We start from the raw sequence: 21,918 nt of genomic DNA, 5'->3' as shown, positions 1-21,918 counted from the left end.
ATGTTTTTGTGTACATAAACACAATTTGGGATTGTGGATTAAGATACTCATACACCTTCTACTTTCAGAGTCCACTCACAGCCATGGACCACTCAGCTACAACAAGGCGAGTGCTGGAAATAGCATTACTTTCATGGTATATACCTTGGTCAGTGACACAATTAGAAACATTTTTTCATCCTAATTTCTCTCCCGTATATAGAAGGCTCTCACTGAACATAATTATGGTCATTTATAAAAGGATTTGATTTGATTAAGTAAAATAATCAGTGTGTACACAAACACTTACTAAAATACATTGCTGCATGTTTTAAAATCACATTCAAGCTATATCCAAACATTTTAAAAGCGCATTATTAAGCTTCTGATTGAAGTCAAATTTGTCTTCATTTAATCAGAAGCATGAAAATATACCTTGAAAATGCTTGGAAAGTGCTTCAATGTGCAGCATGATATAAACTGTGACACTGAAAAAATGCAAGTGCACACATCTCATAGTTTAACCATTTAATTGGAAAAATAAAGATTAACCATGGCATTTCGCACAGTTCTTCCAGCAGGACCATCAGGCGGCGGTGGTGGAGGCAGCGGATCAGGGACTTCTGCGCAGGGAGGAGGTCCATCGATGAGAGCCTCCTGAAGTGGCACTCTTCTTGTTTGTGCTATGTTGTGGAGCACAATGCAGGCACAGATGATGTGACAGGCTTTCTGTGGCTCCACATGGAGATAGTTCAGGCAGGCAAATCTGCGTTTTATCACACCATTCAGGCGCTCAATTGTCCCTCTTGTTGTGGCATGGACACTGTTGTACCTCTGCTGGGAGTCATTGGTGACAGTAGCAAAAGGGGTCATCAGCCAGGGTAGAAGGGGGTACCCGCTGTCACCGAGGAGGATGCCATCTGGGGCGGTCTGCTGGAACCTTTGAAAGAGGTGGCTTGCTCTCAAAATAAGGGCATCGTGTACAGACCCAGGCCATCTTACAACACAGTTGGTGACAACGAGGTCAGCATTCCCCACAAGCTGCACGTTAATGCTGTGCCGGCCCTTTCTGTTGACATACTCCCATTCCCTGGCATGGGGTGCCTGAATATGCACATGTGTACTGTCATCTTCATTTTCTGGCCATTTTACAAATTGACCCAGAAGGGCAGATGACACTGAATGCACCACATGGCCCACTGCCCACTTTGTCACCGCCAGTCCATCCCCAATTACCTCAAAGAAGGAACCACATAAAAACGTAGCGCTATAAGCACTTGCTCCTCCACAGTCAAGGCATGGCTCCTCAGAGTGGCACGTTCAAGGTGAGGACGAAGAATATTGCAGATTAAAGCAATATCATCTCGCCCAAATCTGTATCGTGCATAAAGCTCATCATTGGAGTAATGCTCGAGCAGGTTGGGGCGTTCAGCATAGTGTCGTGGCTTATACCTTCTCCTTTGGTGTCGGTGTACAATTGAGGTCATTGTCTGTTCCTCCTTCTGATGTAAAGAGAACCATTCATGCTCAGAGAACCCAATTTAAGCCCTTCCCAATGAACCTGGGATACTCTCACACCTGAAAGTAATTTCACCGGCATGGTATAAAAGAGTGACCGGTTGACCAACCTCCAGACAAAATGGAGGCCCAAAAAAGTAAGGGGTTGAATTTTATGGCTGCTGAAACCCATGCATTGTTGGATGGGGTGCAGTTACACTACAAAAGTTTGTTTGGCACATTCAGCACCCCTGGCCAGACCAATGTGTCTGCAAAAAGTAAAGGAGAGATTTGGGCTGCTATCACAGCACAAATAAATGCCACTGGCAGTGGCCAACTAAGGTCGGTGGAGCAGGTGAAACTTCGGTGGAAGAATTTGAAACAAAAAGCCACCAAGGACCAGGCAGAGGCAAAAAACCCCCAAACTGGGAACAAGCCCTTCAAAGGTAAGACTTAACTGTCTGTTTTCTAAATTATGATATAATATCACATATCACACATCTACAATATTAGGTATTAAATTGTCACCAATTTAAGCTATTTAAAACAGCTGCACAGCCTTATGGAGTTGACTGAAATTCAGGACTTGTTAGTGCACACAACCAATGGGCCCTGAAGTTGAGTGAACTCAATAAGGCTGTGCAGCTAGTTGCCTAATTAAGTTTGTCAGTTTTCATACTTTTCCTTTTTTACAGTGCACTTATATCCCATATTATGTTACATTAATGGTAAATGTACTAATTTCATGTCACTTTTGTGAAGCACTATGAGCTACATGTCTTATATGAAATGTGCAATACAAATGTTTTATTTTTTAAAGCTGGTGAATTCTCAGAGGCTGTCCTGGACATCCTTGGAGGGGAGAGTTCCCACGCCCTCCATGGAATTTTGCTAGCCAGTGTTGGGGAGCCAGCTGACGAGCCACTCAACCTCTCGTCTAAGTGTGTGTTTCTCACACCTGTGGAGGCTCCAGAGGGTGAACCATCAACAAGTGCCAGCATTGCTTCACCCGATCCACCACATGAGGCTCGTGGGTCAGAGCCAGCGCCAGAGAGACGGAGACGGAAGAGGCATGCTGGTGATGAGGATGCCTATGAAAAGCTCCTCAAAATGGAGACAGAGAGAGCGGTCAAACAAATTGAACTGGCCAACGAACAAAAAAAGCTGACGCTCCATGCTCCAGCTAAGAGGCAGCCAAGGATTTTTTTTTCAAGCCAGACTTAACTTCTCAAATCAGTGGTTGCTGAGGACTGATCCACCTTGAATCTACTGAATCGAGAACACCTCGACTTACCCAAATGGAGTCCGGGCTGTCCAGCCTGTCCAGCCTGAGGTCTGAACTTCACCACATCGAGAACCTCCTAGATGTCGTCCTTCAGCGGCAAACTCTGCTCCTCTCCCGGCTAGATGCGCTACAGCAGGACGCTCCTCACGGCCCAGCCAGTCCGACCGAAAACCCAGGCCCATCGGGTGTTTGTCCTCAGTCCTGGGCGTCAGTCACGAAGAAACGAGGACGGATTTCTCTCCCGCTCTACTCACCAGATGGAGTCGACGACTCTCTTCCACTATCAAACTTTTTTTCGCCGCTGGAAAAGCTAACAGAGCTAGCGGCTCCATCGACTGCCCCGGAGCAGCTAATCCCAACTCGCTCCAATTTGAAAGGAAAGCGTCGTTCATCTCCAACAAGTACCGAATCTCATGGAAAACGCCGTCGGTGTTTTTCCCCCCCTGTCGCTCTGAATTCCGAATGTGTTCGCCCTGGTCCACTGCCATCGTCTCACCTGCCCAGCGGAGCACCACAAACAGCGGCGGCCAGTGATGACGTCATCGGAAGCAGTCACCCACCAGATGCACTTATCTCAATCGATCCTCCTGGCCAGAGCGAAATCCCAGCTACCGCCCCTAGTGGCATGCTGCAACATCACTCCTCCAAGCTCTCTGTCTACAGTGATGGTTGCAAGAACAGACAACCTGAGATCCTTATCATTGGTGACTCCATAACAAGATCCATTGTGCTTCCTGGCGCAATCACCTACTGTCTCCCTGGTGCCAAAGCTGCGGATCTTAATGAACTGATCCCAGTGCTCACAGACCTCCACCCTTCGGCCCACACACTGATTGTACATGTGTGCACAAATGATGTTATGCTCAGACAATCAATTGCACTTCGCGATCAACTAGAGTCTCTTGCGGTCACAATTCAGAGCCTTGGCAAAATCTGCATTTTCTCTGGTCCCATTCCCACTACTTCAAAGAGCCCTGAACGCTTCAGTCGCTTATACAGTGTACATAAATGGTTGAAATCCTTTTGTACAGCTACTGGGCATGGCTTTATCAGTAACTTTGACTATTTTTGGACCAGACACGACCTCTACAAACCTGATGGACTGCATCCAAACCAAAAAGGCACCAAACAACTCACGCAAAATTTCTTAAACCATATTGCTTTTAACTCAGACTGATACACACCTCAGCATGACCCTGCTCAAGAAGCCACTCCCAACCAAAATGAAGAGCATCTCCCTCTGGGTCCTGCTGATTTTTCCCTACAAAATATACCCACCAGGATCTCTCTTAATCGTGTCACCTCCCAACACAGCTGCATGAAAAATCTCACTATACGACCAAATTTAGTTCCCATTCCACTCTCTGTAACATATAAGCCCAAACCTGCTCCAGATCACCATCTTTCACTCTCTTCAACTAAGGCCATCCACAGCCATGCTGCAGCTGCAGTTTTCTGTCTTCTTAATGTCAGGTCTCTTGCAAACAAGTCCTTCTTGTGCCAAGATCCAATCATGTCTAACAAAATTGATTTCTTCTTTATCACAGAGTCCTGGTTAAGTCCTGGTTACACCATTCCACTTACTGAAACATGCCCCCCCAACTATTCATGTCTCAGCCAACCCAGACTGTCTGGTCGTGGAGGTGGGGTAGCTGTTATCTTTAATAACAACTTTAAATGCTCATCTGTCTCCCTCAATACCTTCTCCTCCTTTGAGTCTCTGGGTTTTCTGTTAAATGGCCAACATCCTATACTGTGTGTGTTAATCTATAGGCCACCTAAGACGAACACCATCTTCATCCAAGAATTCTCTGAATTTCTTTCTTCAATTATGCCCAACTATGACAAAGTACTTATTGTAGGCGATTTTAATATTCACGTCTGTTGTCCCACCACGTCTTGCTTTACCACAGATTTCATTACTCTCCTGGAGTCATTTAATCTTGAGCAACTGGTCAAAAGTCCAACTCACAACAAGGGGCATACTTTAGATCTTGTATTGTCTCACTGTGTCTCCCTTGATAATTTTGAATTACTTGATTTTAATGTTTCCGATCACAAAGCTGTCATCTTTCATACTTTCCTTCTGCCTCCTGCTGTCAAACCTTCTACTTGTACCCATTCTCGTTTTTTTAATTCTGAATCGGCTAGCCACTTCAACAGTATGTTTTTAGCTGCACCTACCAGGAACAGCCCGAACCACAAAAATGAATCGGTAGATGATCTGCTGGATCATTTTAATAGCACGTGTTTGACAGTCCTTAATGAAATTGCCCCTGTCAAAAGTAAACAAACTAAACAGAATGCCCTCCCTTGGCTTAATGAGCACACCAGGAGTATAAAAAGGCAACGCAGGAAAGCGGAAAGAAAATGGAAGAACAATAAGACGAAGGATTCGCTTGACAAACTAAAAAATCTTATGTGCGCCTATCAACTAGCCATTAAACAAGCAAGGCACTCATACTTCTCTGATCTCGTAGCAAGCAGCTACCACAACCCCAGGGTTTTATTTCAAACAATAAACTCTGTGGTTAGCCCTCCATCTAACCAGCCGATTGAAGCCTCCACTGAAAAATGTGAGCAGTTTCTTCATCACTTTATTAATAAAATAGAAGATATTAGACGGAACATCACTCCCCTGTCAGGAAATCTTCCCACCCTTACAGAACCATCCACAACTCTGTCCCACTTTAAGCAAATCTCTCTGTCAGACTTAGAGGAGCTAACTTACCACCTAAATTCTTCCACCTGTCAGTTAGACACTATCCCTACTAGATTTCTCAAAGAGGTATTTCAGACAGTCAGTCCTCAAATTCAGTTCATTATCAACTGTTCACTAACCACTGGCTCCTTCCCACTAGGCTTCAAAAAAGCCATTGTCCGTCCTTTTCTGAAGAAACCCACCCTTGACCCTTTTGTGTTAAACAACTTTAGACCAATTTCAAACTTACCTTTTCTATCTAAAATCTTGGAAAAATGTGTCGCATCTCAACTTATCACTTATATGAATAACTGCAGCATTTTCGAGAAATATCAATCTGGATTTCGGACCCACCACAGCACAGAAACAGCTCTCATTAAAGTCACAAATGACCTATTGCTCACTGCTGATTCTGGGGCCTGTTCAATCCTAATCTTACTAGATCTAAGTTCTGCATTTGACACTGTTGATCATGAAATCCTCTTAAACCGCCTAGAAAATCACGTCGGCATTAATGACACCGCTCTTGCCTGGTTTCGCTCTTACCTCTCTGATAGATCGTTTTCGGTTGTGATGGGGGATTTCTCCTCATCAATAGCCCCATTTTTATCTGGTGTTCCCCAGGGGTCAATTCTTGGTCCACTGCTTTTTTCTATATACATGCTTCCCCTGGGTGAAATTATTAAGAATCACAAAATTAATTTTCATTTCTACGCTGACGACACACAACTGTATTTACCGCTTTCTGGCAACAACACCGATGACTGCGCCAGAATACTTGCCTGTCTTCATGACATTAAATGTTGGATGTCCCAAAACTTCCTCCAGCTGAATGAATCCAAAACAGAATTCATTCTCTTCGGTGCCCCCAACCAAACCAGCAACCTAAAAAAGAACCTTGGTCCCCTGTCCTCTAACATTAAACGCTCTGCCCGAAACTTGGGTGTGATCTTTGATTCAGAGCTGTGTTTTGAGCAACAAATAACTACTGTAATTCAATCCTGTTTTCTGCAAATTAGAAACATTGCTAAGGTTAAACCCTTTCTTTCCCAAGCAGACCTTGAAAAAGTTATCCACGCTTTTGTTTCCTCTAGGCTTGATTATTGCAACTCACTATATGCAGGACTGAGTCAAAAGGCCATCTCCCGTCTCCAGCTTGTCCAGAATTCAGCTGCGCGGCTCTTGACCAATACAAGGAGACAAGACCACATAACACCTGTCCTTGCTACCCTGCATTGGCTGCCAGTTAAATTTAGGATTGATTTTAAGCTTTTACTCATTACTTTTAAAGCCCTACATGGCCACGCCCCCTCTTTTATCTCAGAGCTACTTGAACCCTACGAGCCCAGTCGCTGCCTGCTCTCCTCTAGGTTGACCCTCCTAACTGCTCCAACAGCCCGCCTAGCTTCTAAAGGTGATCGGGCTTTTTCTATTAGAGCCCCACAGCTGTGGAACTCCTTGCCTATGGAGCTAAGGTCAGCAAACTCACTGTCCTCTTTTAAGTCAGGTCTTAAAACATACTTTTACAGAAAGGCTTTTTTAGAGTAGCTCTGTCATTTGCCCCCTTATTGCTTTTATTGTAATTGTTTTATTTTATTTATTTATTTTTCTATTTTATTGCTCTTATTCTCTTACTGCATTTGATATATACTGATGATTATGGTTTTTGATTTTAACTTGATTGTTTTATCTCACTTTTAATGTTTATGATGACGGTGTTATGTGTTATGTTTTACTTTATGTGTTATGTTTTACTTGATCTGTAAAGCACTTTGTAACTGTGTTTTGAAAGGTGCTATACAAATAAAGTTATTATTATTATTACTTTAGATTAAGTGTAATGAACATCTTGAGTAACAATATCTAGGAGAAGTGGAGCTGAAACTTTGTCAATCCAAGTCAAATCCACCTCTGAGGTGGGATTCAAGTGATCCTGAAATTTTGGTATCAAGTTGATCCAGATATCTGCCTTGCGTTTTGAAATACCCAAATCCAGCCTTTTATCTGGATTCAAGGGAGGATTGGATTACCAGAGCTGAATCCTGATCTTCAGGATCAGGATTCTCTGGATCTGTGTTGAAATACCCAGTTTTCAGATCAGATCTAGATTTAATCCAATCCGACCAGGATAATCCTGTCAGATCACTTTTGAAATACTGGGCCCAGGCGCTAGTTGCGGTGGGTATTTATGCACTACTTACCGCAGACCCAGCGAAGCAATTGGCGACCTCACCTGCAGCCTCGGCCATGCTCCCAAGCCAACTGCTCCAGCCACTTTCACACCACACTACAACCTCCCCACTACGAACACCAAAGGGAGTCCGCACTTCAGCCTAACAGGGACAGAAACAACGGCAACTTACGATGCCTGCCGGACCCACTGCCACAAAGAAAAGAGAAAAAACGACCAACAGGCCCACAATTACCTTGTTACACCAAGCAGCGGCTTTACCCTCGTCAATGCTACTCCCACAATCAGCTGAGCGTTCATTCAATAAACACCGTAAACAGCAACAGCTGTGTGCTGACGTCACGCTACAACCGCTACGGACTTCATTCACAAAACCCATGAAAGTCCGCCCACAGGCCACACCTAAGCTCCAAAAAATCAACTGGGTCAACAAAAATGGACAAGCCCCCACTTGTTACAGTCCGGCTCAGAGACTGTAACCAAGAATGGGAGAGGAGACGAGGTTCCAACACAAAAGTGACATATTTATTGTAACATAAAGAAATAAGGCAAAAGCTCAGTATCAGTGATCAGTAGTGTAGGCGTGTATGGATGCATGTGTGTGTGAGGGTGCAAAACAAAAGAGAAACCCGGAGGGCACAGCCGCGCCGTGGTGTCCCCTCAGATGGCGTGGATGGAGTAAGAGAGAGCGAGTTCAGCCAGCGTGGGGATAAATGTGCTCCACCGGGCCCAGGTGTAGCACATCCCTTGATGACGGTCCCACCTCTGCTGAACCTGGAAGACAGAGCAGACCAACCAGCAACCACAGAGAAACACACCCCCAACATAGAGGGCGGGGGCCGTCACAACAACAACACAGCACAAGTTAAAGAAGGAAAGAACACAGAAGACAGTTTCATCCATTAAAAACAGTTACATTCATAGACAGAGGAGTTTGTTATCATAGTTTTAAACTGACCCAGAGACACAAGTGTCTGTAGTTTTAATGTTAGTTGTAAATGATTCCAGGTGGATGCTGCAGAGAAACTAAAAGCAGTTCTACCAAATGAGGTGTTTGTCCGTGGAATTTTGAGTGTCAACCAGTTACTTGAGCGAGTTGAGAATGGAGTATGAGACTGACTTAGCAAGGAAGTAATATATGATGGCATTTTTCCAATTAAAGCTTTATAAATAAATAAGAGCCAATGCCTGTCCCGTCTTAAAGCTAGAGGGGCCCAGCTCACCTTCTCATATAAAACACAATGATGAGTCAAATAGCTGTTACCAGTAATGAATCTAATCGCAGAATGGTAAATTGCTTCCATTACAGCTGCTCCCATTCAAAGTCCAGAAATATGCAGAAAAATAATAATGATACTACTACTACTAACAATAATAATAAAAACTATATATAAGCAAGAACAACAAAAACAGAACAAAAATACAAGAAATGTACATTCTCCTAGAATATATCAATATATACAGTGTAATAAATAATGCTACAGTTGAAAATATATCGGTTATTGCACATTGTTTGTCTTATTTATTGCACATTTGAGAGAAACAAAGCATTCACAGTCCTCCTATTGACTCAGAGTATCTGACACTCGGAGCGAGGAGTTGAACAATTTTATGGCAACAGGCAGGAATGATTTCCTGTGGCGCTCTGTGGTGCATCTTGGTGGGATCAGTCTAGTACTGAATGTACTCCTGTGGCTGACCACCACGTCATGGAGTGGATGGGAGCCATTGTCCAAGATTACATGTAACTTGGACAGCATCCTCTTCTCTGACAACACCGTCAGAGAGTCCAGCTCCACTCCCACAACGTCACTGGCCTTGTGGATCAGTCTGTTCAGTCTTTTGGTGTCCGCTACCCTCAGCCTGCTGCCCCAGCACACAACAGAATAGAGGATAGAACTGGTCATCACAGACTCATAAAACATCCTGAGTCCGGCAGATGTTGAAGGACCTCAGCCGTCTCAGAAAATAGAGGCGACTCTGTCCCTTCCTGTAGAGGGCGTTAGTGTTCTTTATCCAGTCCAGTTTATTATGAATGTGGACCCCCAGATACTTATAATCATTATCTTATAATAAACATTAAAAAAAAAGTAAGGAAATTTGTGTTTGGTAGATCATTTCTTTGTTGTAACAATGCTTCTTGGCAATAAATCTTATACCGTTGGAAAGTCTGTTTATTTCCCTTTTAAATGGTGCCACATTTGTAAGGAACATGCATTTGTGGGATGAGCAACAGAGCTGAGTATGTGGGTTGCACCCATGAAAAAAATTGTCAAATCTTCTCTGCCAAACAGCTTGTTCTGCTGGAAACAAGATATATTGGCAATTTAACAATTTATTAATTTAACAAACAGGAGCCTCAGTAGCATGTGGAAGAATCATACACAGCCACAACAGCCTGGCGCCTCCTCCTCATGCTGGTCACCAGCCTGGTCTGGAGAGTCTCATAGCGTTAGCCATTAGCCTTGACAACAGGTTGCATGAGAGACTTAGAGAAAGCTAGTAGAGGTGCTCCTCCACTATTTCCATTTCCAGCCCAGTTTCTAAGATAGTCAGTTGGAGTGTACATTGTCACTCCCATTGTCTACATTCAGCCACTCCTGTCTAGTCCTTCACCTGTAGCTCCTAAAGAGATTGACCTCACTGTCCCCTCAGTGTACCATGACCTTAAAGATGTATCAGTAGAGATGTGCCCTCTCCTTGCCACCTCACCCACCATACGCTTGTGCCATAGACATACACCCCGGTGCCACCTTATCTACTAGTAGACTCTACAACCTCTCCTGTCCTGAATGAGAATCTATGGAAAAATACATCGACAACTCCCTCACTGCTGGTCTCATTCTACCCTCACCTTCTTCTGTTGGGGCAGGATTCTCCTTCGTGACTTAAAAGAACAAGAACGCTCCGCCTGTGTTTTGACTATGGAAGGCTCAATGGCATCACTGTAAACAGCAAGTATCCTTTACCTCTCATTGACTCTGCTTTTGGCCCTCTCCATCAAGCTACCATCTTCTCCAAACTTGATCTCCGCAATGCCTACCACCTGGTTCGGATTCAGGAGACAGTTCACTCTTTGTGAGGAAGAAGATCATGGAAACCATCATCCCGTCTACCTATATTGTAGCTGCAGCTGGTTGGAAGATTGAGCACGTGGCGCACTCAACCTTCCCCTGGTAACTGTCCCTTCCGACCGCTTGTCTGTCCCTGCGTCAGTGTGGTAGCCGGTGCTCCAGTGGGGGCATGCGTCCAGGGTGGCCTGTCACCTGAGTTTTAATAGAACCCTTTTTCTCATTCGACAATGACTCTGGTGGCCCACCATCTACCAGGACACCAAGGAGTTTGTCTGCGCCTGCTCCATCAGCGCCCGCAGCAAAGCCTCCCACCAGGCTCCCTCTGGCTTCCTCCGCCCTTTGCCTGTGCCTAATTGACCTTGGTCCCACATTGCTGTGGATTTTGCCACTGTCTGCCTCTATCTGAAGGTAACACACCCATACTCACCAGAGTCAACAGATTTTCCAAGGCTGTGCTCTTCCCAAGCTTCCATCTACTCTAGAGACTGCTAATCTCCTGGTCCACTTAACTGTCTTGGATTGGATATGCTCCCTAATCAGCTCAGCTACATGTACTGTATGTCCCCATTCATGGCCTCTAATGGTTTCCAGCCTCCCTTATTCCCTGCATAAGAGACAGAGGTGGCGGTCCCTTACGTTCAGCAGCATATGCAGTGCTGTAGCCAGGTCTGGGTGGCTACTCACGCTGCGCTCACCCGGACTGCTACTTAGAATCCATGGTTTACGGACAGTCACTGCGTTCCTGCACCCGACTATCAGCCCGGCCGAAAGGTTTGGCTGTCCTCCCAGGATCTCCCCCTCCAGATGGACTCCTGTAAGTTGGCTCCCAGATAAATTGGTCCATATGAAAATGACAAAATCATCAATCTTTTAGTTGTCCTTCTGAACCTCCCTCCTGCACTTAAGGTGCACCCGGCTTTTCATGTGTCCCTCCTTAAGCCTGTTTCTTCTAGCCTCATCTCCACCTGCTCACCTGCTTGCCCTCGTCTTCGTCATTTAACTCACTGTTAAAATAAACCTTTTTACCAAACACCAAACCTTGTGTCTCTGCTTTTGGGTCTGCCAGTAACCAAAACATTACTGTAAAAACAGTAGTTAAACCTTTTATATTCCCAACCCATCAAGCTATCAGGTACTGTTAAAGCAATGCTTATTCTTTAACAGTCAATGCTCATTGTGTGCTGCTCAATGCTCTGACCTGCCTCCACTGTCTCCTTTGGTGGTGTCTGTGGGAATCTTGGAGAATAAATGAGAGTTCTTTGGGTGGTGCATGTGGCCAGGATTCCTCTGGATCTCGTCCCTCTCATTGATTAAGCTCAGGGTTAGGACAATCACATGATATATGCCCATACCCTTCATATCTGCATCATCTCAGCCTCCTTTGGTAAGTACTGCTGCACTGTTGTTGAAGCAACAGATATGGACCCAGTTTCCTTATTCCCTTGCTGTTCTGGTGAGACTGCCATCTTTGTCAAGGATTCTGTGGCCCACCCACCTCCAGTCTTTTGAGGGTCAGTTAGTTCCCCCGCAGTGTCCTTCAATCTGTCTGGCTGCCATAGCCTGTGTACAAACACTCTGATCCCAACGGGAGTGTGCCTGCTTACCCGTTGGCTTTGGCTGGGAATTGGGAAAGTTGTTATGGGCATCTGGTCCACATCCCCTATGTCCCCTTGGCTCCACAGCCAATAGTCAAATAAGCTGCTGCTGGAGAAGAGGCTTTCTGGGGATGCAAGGATAGTCTGTATCTTTTTGAGAGTCAGACAGAGAGTGGACAGGTAAGGGTACACTGGTTTTCCTTCCCCCTTCCCTTCAGAGTCTTTATGGAATCTCATGCAACATCATGTGGAAGAGGTGTCCTCAGTGGAGGAGGAGCTGTAGATATGGAGACAGCATATGGAGGAGATAGAGCCCTATTTCTGCCCTTACATGTTTGTTTCCTTTCTCTTACTTGTACTTTCTTTTCCCATTTCGTGTTTCAACATTAATCCTGCTACTTATTCTGCATAGCTTGCCAGTCCAACTTTCTCTTCCCTACTTTATTTCCCTGTGCCTTTCCTTCTAACATACTCTAAGCCATCTTAAATGTGCCTATCAATGTGAACACCCCCTGGGTGACATGGTGCCATGCCAAGTAGAACATCCTCAACCCCATTCTTTCCCTATTTGTCTGCCATTATTTTTAAGCAGGGGCCTGTAAGAGGGTCAGAAAAAACTTTCAATTGCCTGGTTTTGTTTACAGTTCATTACTGACTTTCTTGGGCAGATGTGCTTAAACTTCCAATGGGATTCGATTCGATTCGAAATCATTCGATTCAAGCAATGCACCCCTGTACTGACATGATATATACTAGACATTGCATGTCACCACAAAGTTTATTCTTTGTATTCTTATGTCAAAACATGCAAATGACCACAAATGAGCACTAAATCAAAGTGGCTGACTTCCCGTTGGGTTTAGGTCATGGTGCTAAGAGACTTTTTTTGTAGATCTTGGTGTGATACAAATACATAATGAATTTCATACATATAGGTACAACATGCCACCGGGGCTGCTCTTTTGGGGGTGCGAAAAGAAAGAAAGAAAGAAAGAAAGAAAGAAAATAATAGGGTAGTTTCAAAAGGGTCCTCGCACTGTTCAGTGCTCAGGCCCTAATAATGATAGTGATGATGAAAAAGTGAGAAAAATCAAGGCAAGGAAAGGCAAGGCAAGCTTATTTGCATAGCAGAATTCAAACACAAGGCAACTCGAAGTGCTTTACAAGGGCATACAATAAAAAAAAGTTAAAAATAGAAAAAATTGCTGAAATAGAACAGGTTTAACCTCTTAAGCCCTGGCCATATTTTCAGAAAAAATGCCTAAAAAGACATACCCAAAGTAAATGAAGAATTACTCCACTATAAAAACGTTCATATGCATGTTCTTGGTGTCTTTGGACATCTAGGGACTTCAGAGAATGTGTTCCCAGTGTAAAAAAAATTGTGTCTGCAACTATGCCTGAGTAAATTGGAATAAACCAGTGGAGAAATGTGAAATTTCTATCCTCGCCTGATTTTCCCCCCTATTTGACAGAGGATAAAACTATGCCAACAATGATTCCATGCAGACAGATGCCATTGATTACCTTCAGCAAATCCTTGTCTACATATTTATCAAATTTGATAGAATTTGAGCAAGGGGCTAAGCCTCCACTAAGGTTTTAGTAAGGATACAACCAGGCGGACACTAATTTTGGCACAGTTTGGCACACTTTGTGCCAAACTGTGCCAAATGGATTACTTTCCACTTCCCATGGAAACTGGCTGGAAAATACAACTTATGTCCATTAGACTAGTGTAATGCCATCTACTGGACCTTTTGGGTATAACATTTACCTTGTGCTTCATCAATTTGTACCATTGTGCATAATATATGTATAATTAAAATCAATGAAAACAACAACAAAATGTATCATTCATCACATGGAGTAGTTTTATGAAAACAGTAATAGATATTAGCAGCAATAACCTAATAAAACAACTGCAACAACAATTAGAACAAGAGTAGAGTAAAAAAGTGCAACAAATGCAACTATTTACAATGGGCTATAAGGGGGTGGGAGGGATGGCTTGCCAGCAGCAGGCTCATTTTTGAAGTCCCATTCATCACATGGAGTAGTTTTATGAAAACAGTAATAGATATTAGCAGCAATAACCTAATAAAACAACTGCAACAACAATTAGAACAAGAGTAGAGTAAAAAAGTGCAACAAATGCAACTATTTACAATGGGCTATAAGGGGGTGGGAGGGATGGCTTGCCAGCAGCAGGCTCATTTTTGAAGTCCCATGCCATGGTACTCAAGGAAGCAGTTTCTGTCAGGAACAAGGCAAAGTGACACATTGCACCTTGAGCAGTACATGGGTGTCTTCATGTCCCTGATTTTGTAGCCCGGCATCTGCTTGGCCTTCACCTTCTCCTTGGCTGCACAGACCACACACTTCCTGCGGTCCTGAGTGCCAGTGGTCCCTCTGAACACAGGCATGCAGGTGTTGGTGAGGCTCGGGCGGGGGGTGGCTTCATCAACCAAAGCTTTAGCCTGCTCAACCATCTCCCTCATCAGAACTTCTCTGAATTGTTTGTGGGACATGGGGGTCTGGTTGTGGCTGCTGGCCACAGCGTTGTGCAGGATGTAGCTGTTGACGACAGCAATGTCGATGAAATGATAAAAAAACGTCTTGTACCACCGCATCGTCTTGCCATGCACCGAGTAGTAGTGGATGAGGGCGTCTGAGAGGTCCACCCCACCCATGTTGATGTTGTAGTCCCTGCACGCATCAGGCACATCCACAGGAGCCCTGTGCCAGTGTCCATCTGGCCCCTTCACCCTCCTCAGTACAGTGGCTCCGCTGTACGCCTTGTGAAAGGTGCTGCAGAGATTGACCACTTTAGTGTCCATCCACCGTGCAAAGAGGAGGTTGCCCTTACGGATCCACCTCATGTCTCCCCTCTCAGGCTTCTTTGGGAGGTCGTTGTTTGTCGTCCTTGGAAATCCCTCTCTATTTGTCCTAATGGTGCCACAAGCTGCCGTGTGATTTTTTAAAAGTTTATTGAAAAGGAGTGGACTGGTGTAAAAGTTATCAACATAAAGATGATATCCTTTTCCAAGGAGGTCAAACCTCATCAGGTCCATGACGGATGTGACACTGAGGCCATCATCCTTCTGTCCCCTCAGTTTGACCTTACTCTTATCTTTACCCTGATAAACAAAAAAATTGGAGGTGTAGCCAGTTTTAGAGTCTGCCAATACAAACAATTTGTAGCTGAATTTTGTTGGCTTATCTTTCATGTACTGCCTGAATCCAATGCGGGCTTTGCTTGCTACCATCCTTTCATCGATTGAGATGTTCTGGTACGGCTGGAAAAGGGAGTTACAGGCATTCACAATCTCGCCATAGAGTGGCTTGATTTTGAATAGCCTGTCGAACTGAGGTGTCCCTCTCTTTCTTTCATTCTCTTCATCTTCTGTAACATCAGACAGATGAAGAGACCAAAAGATGGCCTCAAACCGGTCCCTGGACATGCTGCTTTTGGGGAAAACAAATTGGTACGGCCACTCCCTCCTCCAGAAATCTGCCCTGGAGTGCACATGTACCAAGCCAAAGAAGAGGATGATGGAAAGAAAGATGTAAAATGAGTCAACTGAGAGGGGAAACCACTTGTACTTGGAACTTTGTGCCAATCGTCGCACAGCATTAGCATTTGTATTGTTTATAATGCTGTGCAGACTGCTGCTGCTGAAGAACAGCTTGAAGAGACTGAGGGGAGACCAGTTGACAGTGGTGTCAATCCTGGGGCCAGGTGGGTGTTTCGGCTCAAACTGTGGTGTTGGGGGTTCAACATCTGGCTCTTCCTTTGTCCTCCATCTCCCCTGCTGAGGCTCAAAGTCTCCAGCAGCCAGTTTTGGCCGCTTGCTGGCTTGCCCTCTACGGCCAGGACCACGGCCGCGGCCACGACCACAACCTCTCTTAGTTAGCCTGTCAGGGGAAGAGGACCCGGGACTGGAGGATGTAGATCGGCGCCTGGAGGAACTGTGTAGTGGGGGGGCATAATCCACATCCTCATCTCCTTCATGATCACTGCTGCATGAAAACAGAGCAATAGATGTTGAAAGAATTATATTCAAAGGACTGACGAATCACATAAATTTCTAACAGCAGAAAAGCATATAAATGTATCATTGAAGCAGTAAGAGACAAAACCTACACAAATAATCAGTACACAAACCTTGATAGGAGAGGTGATGCCTCAGATGGAGACACAGGTGGCTGAGTGTCTGGAGTAGGGGGGGGCTGAGGAGATGATGGGCCTGAAGCCTCACTCTCCTCTTCTTGTTGGCTATGAAAATGATGATAATAATTAGTATTTGGGACAAAATATGTAATGATGTATGTACATTCGACCAAGGGAGACAAAGGTAGTGGAAATGTGTAAAAATATTCAATATAATTGAGTAGCCCTGACCTATACTATATTGTGTTTGCACTTGTATGCACTTTATGTGTATATATTTTTGTATACAGTATTTGGGACGACACACATAATCCAATGTGTGCAAACCACGACCAAAAGAGACAAACACAGTGAAACATCTACAAAAAAAATAGTATTGAATTGAATTGCCCTGCTTTATACTGTACTGTGTCTACATATAACCTCTTCAGCATATTCTGTACAGTACAAAGCACAGCCTGCCCAAAAATGACTCACTCACACAATAACATTTTTTTATAATAATAAAATAAAAAAATAAAATATAATATATTTTATAACTTTTGACCACAAAACAGCAAAGGTAAGATGCATTTTACGATTTTGTGAAGTTTATTTTCGCTACTCTTTGGCTGCTAGTTCGCCAAATGTACGTCCCACAGTGAAGGGGGAGACATCTTTCTAGTCAGCAGAGCCTCTGCTTTCATATGACATGTCGTTTATTTGGTTAGCATCTGTTAGCATGACGTGGTGAATGTCGTTTGTTTGGTTAGCATCTGTTAGCATCTGTTAGCATGATGTGGTGAAATGAGAAGTGGCAGAAAAGTGGACCTGCGCTGTTTTCGCGTTTTTGTTACATGCCAACATAACGTTACTAGCTTGGGGTTTGAGGTGTGTTTCATTTGGTTGGCAGTGCTTAGGATGGGCTTTTAGCACAAAAATTAGCCATTAGAAAGAAATACAAATACTTACTCGTGAACGTGATCCACGCCGCGCGTAATTGCCTCTTCTTCTGAGCCGCCACTCTCGGAGTCAGATGAATCCAAAAAATCAATTTCGGACCCTCTTTGAATCTCAGCCAAAATTTCAGCCATGTCCCTGTATCTCTTCGCCATTGTGGCCACAAAAACACTAAATACTAAAAAAAAAAACAACAAAAAACACTTACAACCGACTGAATGGTGACAGAGGTCGACTCGCCTGTTACACGGTAGCGCCACCCTACGTGCACTGTTCGTAATGGCGCACTGCAAGGCATTTTCGCGGTTACCTTTACGCGGGGTTTCCATCTCTGCTGGGTATTGTAGTCCATAGGAGGCTTGGTCTCATTCAATTCAGGAGCTCCTCCCCTTTCAAAGGACTACAAACATGGTCGCACCACATTGTGTTCTACGATGATGCAATGCATTTACTTCCTCAGATCACACTTTTTAAATGTCGCGGATTTCACACCAACAAGGTTTAAAATCATCTCTAAATACTAACGTTTTCACTAAAATGCACGTCTGCCCCTCTTTTGTGAACATTAGAGTATAACATTTGATCAACAATTGAAAGTAAACACCGTTGTCCTGTCTTACTACTTTTTTTTACTGTGTTTATTACTGTCGGGTTTTTTCGGCCCGCCCACGGGCCGAACGGGCTTAAAGGGTTAAAAGAGACAAGACAATAGAAGTTACAGTACGGTTTAAGATATTGATCAAAGCTTTAAAATTGCTTCAGTGAAAGGCAGAAAGGTCTTCAGCCTTGATTAAAAGAGGTGAGAGTTGGAGCAGACCTGCAGTTTTCTGGGAGTTTGTTCCAGATATGTGGTGCATAATAACTGAACGCTGCTTCTCCATGTTTAGTTTTGACTCTAGGGACTGAAAGCAGACCTGTACCTGATGACCTCAGAGGTCTGGATGGTTCGTAACGTGGCAGCAGATCAGAAATGTATTTTGGCCCTAAACCATCCAGCACTTTATAAACCAACAGCAGGATTTTGAAATCTATTCTTTGACTGACAGGGAGCCAGTGTAAAGATCTGAGAACTGGAGTAATGTGATCTACTTTTTTGGTTCTTGTTCTTGTTAGGACTCGAGCAGCAGCGTTCTGAATCAGCTGCAGCTGTCTGGTGGATTTTTTAGAGAGTCCTGTAAAGACACCGTTACAGTAGTCGAGTCTGCTGAAGATAAATGCATGGATAAGTTTTTCCAAATCCTGCCGAGACATAAGTCCTTTTATCCTGGATATATACTCAAGGTGATAGTAAGCTGACTTTGTAATTGTCTTAGTGTGGCTGCTGAAATTCAGGTCTGAGTCCATGATTACACCAAGGTTTCTGGCTTGGTTTGCAGTTTTCAACATTACAGATTGAAGCTGAGCAGAATGTTCTAGTCGTTCTTCCTTGGCTCCAAAAACAATTATTTCAGTTTTATCTTTGTTTAACTGAAGAAAACATCTGCATAACTATGGTAACATATTTTGTTTTCCATTATCTGAGCTAGAGTGAGCATGTAAATGTTGAACAGCAGAGACCCAAGGATGGAGCCCTGGGGTAAATGTACATAGACACAAAGTAGTCTCTATCATTTAGATAGGATTTAAACCAATTTAGTGCTGTACCAGAGAGTCCCACCCAGTTTTCCAGTTGGTCCAGTAGTATATTGTGGTCGACCGTGTCAAACGCAGCACTGAGATCCAGCAATACTAAGACTGAAATTTTGCCACTGTCTGTGTTTAAATAAATGTCATTGAGGACCTTGACTAGAGCTGTCTCAGTGCTGTGATGTGGTTGAAATCCTGATTAGAAGACATCAAAACAGCCATTTATTATTAAGTAATTGTTCAACTGTTGAAAACAGTTTTTTCAATGATTTTAATAATAATTGGGAGCTTTAATATGAGCCTATAATTATTACTGATATGCCTAGATTGCTCTTCTTCAGAAGTGGTTTAATTCTTAGTTTTCATGGCTTGTGGAAAGACACCTGAGAGAAGAGACATGTTGACAATCTAAAGCAGATCTGGAGTCATGCAGTCTGAAACCTTTTTGAAGAACCCTGTTTGTAATATATCAAGTCAGCAGGAGGGAGATTTAAAATATTGTATATTATTTCAATTTTGTATTTGCATTAGCCCTTAACAAGCCATGAAGCCTAACACACTAACATTCAGACCTGATTTTTTTGCCCTCTTTTCTCATTCATCACTATTGTATAGTATGGCAGATTAGAGAGTTGTATTACCTCATTAATATTGTAAATATTAAAATCCTGACTTTGAATTTCTTCTCCAAAACTACATATTAGCCTAGGATTAGGCATCACAACAGCATTTATTTTTAGAAAACCTAGATAATATTCATGTAAGTACAATAGCCCAAGGGCGTAGGTTTGGTCTCAGCTTTGGTAGTGACATTACCAGGGGTGGACTGGGACAAAAATTCAGCTCTGGCATTTTCTGTCCAGACCAGCCCACTATATTATCAGCGGACACCACGAAGAAGTCCACAAATCTCGTGGCGTCCTTTCTCACACATACTACAAAGGAGAGTCATATTCCTTGATAGCAGTTAACAAATAAAGCACGTAGCTATGAACTCAAGGACTAAAACTGACAGCTACAGCAATCAACCAATCAATCTTTGTTCATTATAGTGTCAAATCACAACAGAAGTTATGTTATGACCAGGGGTGGGACGAGACTAACGGGAAGAACCCAAAACCAGAGACGGGGTGGAGTTTTTCTCACATCATTACTTACATTTGCACAACAGTTGGTGCATTTCTCAAAACAATTAGTACAAACTGCAAAACCTTGTTGATAACCTGCAAAAGCATGTCACATGCTCAAAATAGAGGTCATTCCTCAAAACCAAGTTTTCCTATCAATGAAAGTGTGTGTGTCATAAAAAAAAGTCCTGACACCATCATTTATGAACAAGGTAGTCAAATGGCTTTGTCGTGTTTTCATTAGGACACTTTACTAGTGTTTCCCAATGCAAAAAAGCCAGATCTTTGTGACCTGAAAATGCTCAAGACTATACACTAACACTATACACAGCCATTTGAAAACTACAGTAAAAGTAACACATTTACACACAAATTATACCTATTAGATAGTTATCACCTCAGTAAACAATAAATGAATTGAAAGATTACAATAAATTCAATGGTAAATATTGCAAATTAAACGTATTATTTCCTACAGGTTTACTTGTGTTTTGTATCTCTGTTTACAGCTCATCAGGCCACGTGAATGTTTACTGTTGCTATGGCAACAAGAGACCGCTGACGTTAGCATCTGTTAGCTAGCTTAGCTAAATCATCTGAACAATAATAACCCATAATATCACAATTCGGCGTATTTGAACAAAATCAACCACAACTACCAACAGTCACAGCCCTTTAACTCTGGGCTGATGTGCTGCCACATGTTAGATTGTCAAAGTTAGAAAATAACGACTTCAGTCCCTGAGGAGCTACGTTAGCATTAGCGGCAGCTACGTTAGCATTAGCGGCAGCTGCGTTCATCAGTATGCAGTTAGTGAGGTCGCATCACATTCAATGTAAAAACGTTTTTTTACTTTGTTTTGGACATGTCTCAAACATTCAGCCGAGCCAGCCCCAGGCTGACGTTACTGACCCTGTCTGCCTCCACTCGCTCATCATCGTCAGGTCCTCCACCCTCGTCTCCCGGCGCAGCAGCACCTGTGGCTGCTGGCGGGTCGGTGTCACTGGTCCCGGCACCAAAAAGCTCCGTCAACTTCGCACATTGAGCAGCCTCCACCTCCAGAGACTTCAACTTTTTAATCGCTGTTTCTCAGCTGTTTCTTCCTCTTATCCATTTCAAGTAGCGGACACAGTTTGGAAGATGCTCACTACTACCACTCACTAACGTTACTACTGGCTCAGCAGCAGACAAATATTGGTAGTGACTATTTTGCAATCCTTGAACATTGGTTGTGACATGTCACGACCATCTATATAGAAACCTACGCCCATGCAATAGCCTGCGTGCCACAGGGCTTATCTTTCTACATTTACATACAGTATGGCAGCAATAGACACTCACTGACGAAGAACACGGAGCAGTAGGAGCTTTCATGTTACTTTAACAACAGAGCCAGCTTAACTTGTGTTGTTGTATTAAGTTCCACAAACAGCAACCTAAACTTGATTTGCCTTAATACTAAATACTCCAACATTGCTCCGTTGCTCTACAATAGATTGAAAATGTCAAAACTAACAGGTTCCAAATGTGAACTCCGTAGCGATCCCTCCCTGATTTGTTGTGGGGTCATTTTCAAAAATAAAGTTAAAGCTGGGGTTGGTAATTCTGTTCAGAAGCATTTTTTTATTATATTTGTAGAAAATCTCTCAACATCCAGATAACAATCTAAATATGAAATGCTTTGGGGGAAAAAATTTAAAATATCCATGGTCTGTGGCAGCAACAGGGC

Source organism: Pagrus major, chromosome 8 (genome assembly GCF_040436345.1).
Source record: "Pagrus major chromosome 8, Pma_NU_1.0".
NCBI lineage: Eukaryota > Metazoa > Chordata > Actinopteri > Spariformes > Sparidae > Pagrus > Pagrus major.
The sequence above is the reverse complement of the archived record's forward strand: the minus strand, read 5'-3'. Positions refer to the sequence as shown.